The sequence below is a fragment of the Lutra lutra genome, chromosome 14 (assembly GCF_902655055.1).
Source record: "Lutra lutra chromosome 14, mLutLut1.2, whole genome shotgun sequence".
In the NCBI taxonomy this organism is placed as follows: domain Eukaryota; kingdom Metazoa; phylum Chordata; class Mammalia; order Carnivora; family Mustelidae; genus Lutra; species Lutra lutra.
The window spans coordinates 84,942,531-84,948,530 of NC_062291.1; the positions used below are offsets into that span (position 1 = coordinate 84,942,531).

At 38.5% G+C, this 6,000-nt stretch overlaps 1 long non-coding RNA gene across 1 annotated transcript in view; it reads left to right on the forward strand.

Annotated features, from left to right (window-relative positions):
* Window positions 1–4,936, forward strand: part of LOC125085205 (uncharacterized) — a 47,040-nt gene extending 42,104 nt beyond the window's left edge. The window contains exon 6 of the long non-coding RNA XR_007122810.1: window positions 4,583–4,936. This is a non-coding gene — a long non-coding RNA (uncharacterized LOC125085205). The remainder of the gene's footprint in view (window positions 1–4,582) is intronic.
* The last annotated feature ends 1,064 nt before the right edge of the window (window positions 4,937–6,000 follow it).

Here is a 6,000-nt window from a genome sequence, read left to right on the forward strand (position 1 = left end):
TACATATACTTATATATATAATATATATTTTTATATTTTTACATATTTTTTGTGAAAAAAATTGTATTCAATTATTTCTGCTCCCATTTTCTGATTTATTTAGTGCATATGGGTAATATTTTTCTGTTTCTTCCCCTTTCCAATTTTTTAAAATTTAAAGTTAGACACTCTTTTTTTTTTTTTTTTTAATTTGACTGACAGAGATTGCATGTAGACAGAGAGGCAGGCAGAGAGAGAGGGGGAAGCAAGCTCCCTGCTAAGCAGAGACCCTGTTGCAGGGCTCGATCTCAGGACCCTGGGACCATGACCTGAGCCAAAAGCAGAGGCTTAACCCACTGAGCCACCCAGGTGCCCCAAAAGTTAAACACTTTCTAAAATTTAAAGTTAGACACTAAATTTTGTGTTGTTGAATACTGGGTTTTGTTGTCTTCCTTCAACTAATTTTGCTTTGTTTTGTTTTGTTTTTTTTTTTTTTTTAATTTTTGGAGTAAGTTAAGTTATTTATGGTTCAGCTCTATTATTACAAGGCTTGTTTCTAAACTTTAGTAGACTTGTGTTAGAGTCTGGTCTAGTTTCTCTCTGTTATCAATGTGTAACTCAACTGGACCCTTCTCTACTCTGAGTGTTCAATGGGGACCCTTCCATCTGGATTGTTGGAGCACTGTGAGTTCCCAAGGCATGTGCAAGTTCTGGGTATAGTTATGCTTATAGTTTCTTAATCAGTCTTTGAGTTTATTTATCTATCTTATTGAGCAAAACCTGAAAGAATTCTATACAGAGTTCTGGAGTTTTTCTTTGTGTAACTCCTTTGTCTCTGGTTCTATATCCCACACTTTCCAATTTCTGCAGCCTCACGAAACTTTGATATGTTTCCTCAACCTAGCAAGATCATTGTGCTCTATTTAACATCCTCCTTTCTATATCAAACTAAAAAGGGCCTCAAGATAGAATATCAAGGTGATTGTGGGGATTACTTGTTTCCTATTTCTGAAGTTTCATAGATCTGAGATACCCACTGTCCAATGTCTGAAAATGGTTGGTTTGTCTATTTTTTCCAGTCTTCTAGTTTAGATATGGTGAAAGGATGCATATCATCTGGATTATTCCATCATGTCCTTATACAAGTGTTTTGACATTAAGAAATTGATTTTCAGATTAATGGTTTAAAAAGAAAGAAAACAATTTCAGTAAATGTAGAATAAAATTTTGATAAGAACTAAAGATAAAGATATAAAACTGAGAAGGAAAATAAAAGTATTTAACTAGAAAATGGCAGCAATTAAAAATTAATAGCAAAGATAATTTTTATTAATGAACCATTAGAAGCACTATTTTAGTGACAGGAAAAAGATAAATATGCCACCATTATAATTGCCATTAAACACTACAACTAACACAGTAAAATGAGAAAATATAAAGCAAGAAAATTTAAGAATTAGTAAGGAAGAAATAAAACTGTCATTATTTGCAATTGATATGATTGTCCACATAGAAAACCCTAGAAACTCTACAGGCAAATAATCAGAATGAATGAAGAGTTTGAAAAGTTTACTAGATACATGATCAACACACACAAATAATTTCTTTCCTACATATCAGCAATAAGCAACCAACATTGTAATTTTTAAGATACCATTTATTAACAGCACAAAAAATATACTGAAGACAATAGCACACAAAAGTAAGAAAATCTTATTAACAAAATGCGTTTTTCAACTAAAATTAATGAGTCTTCTTAGAAAAATTTCCAATTCTATGTCTGGGAGTGGATGGGTAGGAAAAATATAAAAAGAGCCTAGAATATGTTGTTGTCAGAAATCAAAGAAATGCTCCAAAATTGTTAGAATGGATGGGAGGGCCGTGGGAGGCAGCTTAGGGTTAAAATTGCCCAAGTTTGGGTATCCTTGAAGACCACAGAAATGTCACATCTTCCCTACAAAAAGTGAACGTGGCAATTGGTTATAATACTTGGGACAAAAAATAAAATTCATGTATCCATAGTGATAGTCAAGAAAGAAAAGGAAGGAAGGTGGGGAAATATGGAAACTCATACATACAAACGATGACCAGCTGGTAAAGCAGAAAGACTCTTAAAATTAGAAAATACTATTTTGCAACCACCAACACAACTGATTAAGACAAGGATCATTAATAGATGCCAAAATGATTGGGTGAAAACATATAGTCACATGCTTTCAAAGTATCACCCTGTAGATTGCTTCTTCACTGAAAAGAGGACAAAGCCCATTTACAAGAAAGAAAACTAGCAAACGCTAACTCAAGCAAGGGATCAAACTGAGCAATGCTAGTAATAGAACAGGCTGACATGTTGTGTGTCTAATGTGTAGTATTCCTGCCAACAATGTTTAGTCCAATCATGAGGAAACAATCAGATTGTGGGACATTCACTAATATAGCTGGCCTGGATCTGGACCCCTGAACAGTGTTAGGGTCATGAGTGATGGAAGAAAAATGGTATGATCATGTCGTAGTTCAAAATGGGTTAATTGCAATGTTGACCAAACTCAATAATTCTTGATTGGACCCAAGGAGAAGGAAAATAACTACTGAGGATATATTTTGGACAACAGAGAAATTTAAATGTGAATTATATATCAGGTAATATTTAATCATGTTCAATGTCTTGGTAATGAGAAACGATACTGAATGGTTATATGAAAGACTGTTTCATTTGATGGGAAAGAGATGCGAACCATCTGTGGGTGATTTTCATGCTTCTGCAACTTTACTTGTTGTTCATTAAAAGTGAATATGTGGGCGCCTGGGTGGATCAGTGGGTTAAGCCTCTGCCTTCAGCTCAGGTCATGATCTCAGGGTCCTGGGATCGAGCCCCACATCAGGCTCTCTGCTCAGCAGACAGCCTGCTTCCCCTTCTTTCTGCCTGCCTATCTGCCTACTTGTGATGTCTGTCTGTCTCTGTCAAATAAATAAATAAAATCTTTTAAAAAAAGTGAATATGTGATAAACTGTTGATAATTCATGAATATGGGTGGAGACTATATTAGTAAGCATGATACTCCATTTTTTTTCAATTTCTCTGTAGTTTTAGAAAAAAATCAAAATAAAAAGCTTTGAGAAAAAGGGATAAGCTGGTAGGAAAAGCAAAAATGATCTTTGAAGAAAATAATAAAATTTATTGAAAGACATAAAAGTAGAACTATTTTACACTCATAGATGGGAAAACCAAATTTCTTAAAAGGAGCAAGTCTACACAGAAGAATTCTGACAAAAATTCTAGTGATACTCTGTGGAATTTGATAAGCTGATTGTAATATTCATGATGATAAATGGAAGATAGTTTTTGAAGAAGAACAACATAGGAAGCAGAACTGTCTGCTTTTGAGACTGTTGATAGACCTTTGGTAATCAAGATGGGGAGGGAGGATGGTCTAGAGGGTCCGTGCAGAGAGCCCAGGAAACGTCCCTGGGAACTATATATATATATATATATATATATATGAGAATAGGCACCTCAAATTAGTGGGAGACACTGAATCATTAATACATGGGGCCATACCAATTGGTTAATCCCATGGAAAATGAAAATGAGATTAGATCCCCACTTTAGACATATACAAAAGTAAATTGGAACAGAATGAAAGAGTCATGTATAAAAACAAAACATATCATTTAGAAGAAACTCTTGGAAGACTTCCTCATGACTTTGGAGTAGGGAAGGATTTCTTAAAGAAGATATGAAAACTCCCAGCTATAAAGAAAAGAGTGGATATATTTGGCAACTTTTTTTTTAAGGGGGTGGGGTCTCACAAAATAAAGAAAATTAAAGCTTAAGCCAAAGAGCAGGAGAAAACACAAGAAAGATGACCAGTTTTTTAAAGAATACTTTAAAATCAATTATAAAAATATGAACAACCCAATAGTAAAAGAGGTAAGCAGTTAAGGAGAATTCATGGTCAAGGACATAGAAATCATGAACATACCTGTGGTGAAAATCAACTAAAAATCCGGCCAATGCGAATGAAAACATTCTCATCCCTCCGACTATCAACACCCGAAACCGTATAGTAGTGAGAGTTGGGGAGGGATGGAGCAGAGGAGCTTTCGGACCTTGCATGAAGTGATGTCTAAGCATCACAGCCATGCAGAAGAGAGATTTGGCAATAGGTAGAGATGTTGACGATACATGCAGGTGGTGACTTGGGGACCCTCTTCTCTATAGGAATCCAGAAAAGCCCTCCGCATGCCCTATACAGTGTGATCAGGAATAGCACACATTTGGAAACCATAATCCAACAAATGGAAAAAAAAACAATTTATAAAATTTGTGTATTATTATTATTATTATTATTATTTTAAAGATTTTATTTATTTATTTGACAGCGAGAGATCACAAGTAGACGGAGAGGCAGGCAGAGAGAGAGAGAGAGGGAAGCAGGCTCCCTGCTGAGCAGAGAGCCCGATGCGGGACTCGATCCCAGGACCCCGAGATCATGACCTGAGCCGAAGGCAGCGGCTTAACCCACTGAGCCACCCAGGCGCCCAAAATTTGTGTATTATATATCAACATGGGATTATAAGGAATTGGTTTGTGTGATTACAGAAGCCCCAAGATCTGCAGTCAGGATGCTGGAGACTCAAGAGAGCCAAAGGTGTAGTTCCATCCTGAGTCTGAAGACCCGAGAGCCAGATGAGCCGAAGATGTGGCATCTGGTCCAGGTCTGAGTCCGAAGGCCAGTGGAAACCACTGTTCCGGATTGAAGACAGTCAGGCACTGAGCAAATGATCTCTTTCTCAGCCTTTTCGAACTATTCAGGCCACCACAGATCAAAGGAGTTCCACCCACACTGGGGAAGCAGTGTGCCTCACTCAGTCAACCTATTCCAACGCCAGTCTCATCCAGAAACACCCTTACAGACACACTTAAAGTAGTATTTAGACAAATGACTGGGTACCATGTGGCCCAGGCAAGTTAACATGTAAAGTTAACTGTCAGTCTGTCTTCTATCTGTCTATCTATCTGTCTATCTTTACCTATCTATCTAATCTATGTATCATCTGTCTTCTCTATCTTCTCTGTCTTATCTATCTGTCCATCACCCATCTATCATATAACTTATCTATCTAATCTATCATCTAACTTATCTACCTTATCTACCCATCCTCTAACTTATCTATCTTATCTATCTATCTATCTATCTATCATCTATCTCTATTACCAACTGTGATGAACACTACACTGCCAGACAGTGTCTTAACTTGATTTTGGTCTGGTCCAGTTGTCAGAAAAGGGCTCCCTGGGAAAGGGACATCTCTGGGGAAGTTAGAAAAGGAGGAAACATTACAGGGAGGACAATAAGCACAAAGATAAATATCCTGGCATCCTGGGCGGCCTGACACCCACGGTGGCTCTTGGCTTCATTCTTGAGTATGCAAAGTGAGCTTCCAGCAACATCTGCTTTCTTTCCAGGATCCACGGGCTGCCCTGTGGAATGATCCTGGGAGGCTGGAGCAGGGCAGCAGGCTGAGCTCCAGACACAGAGCAGCTCTGGGCTCTACATGGATTCCAGGGGACCATGGGAAGGTTGGAAAGGCCCTTTGATCTGTGGCATGGAACTGTGCTGCCTCCTTGCCTGGGGGGCAGCCTTCACTCGGTGGTGGGCTTCCATGTATTGTGGATACAAGGCTGTGCTCTCTCCTTGCCTCAGATGTGACTGAGGATCTCAGTTCAGGAGCTGTCTGCCTGTACCCTGCCAGGAACCAAGAAGGTTGTTTCTGGGGCCTTTTGTAGTGTCTGCATTAACATGAGACGGAGACCCCTCAACACGGGGATCTCTTGAATAAGCGCTGCAGTACACTCCCCATGGTCTCCAAGACGGCACTGGGCGGCCCTCATGTGGTTCATATTAGACTTTAAAAAGTGGCCCGTAAGGACTTTTTCAGAGCCGACCAGAGTCCACGGCCATGATGCCGGTCTCCTTTTTACCGTTATTCTGTAAAAGACCCCTCTGTGTCTAATTG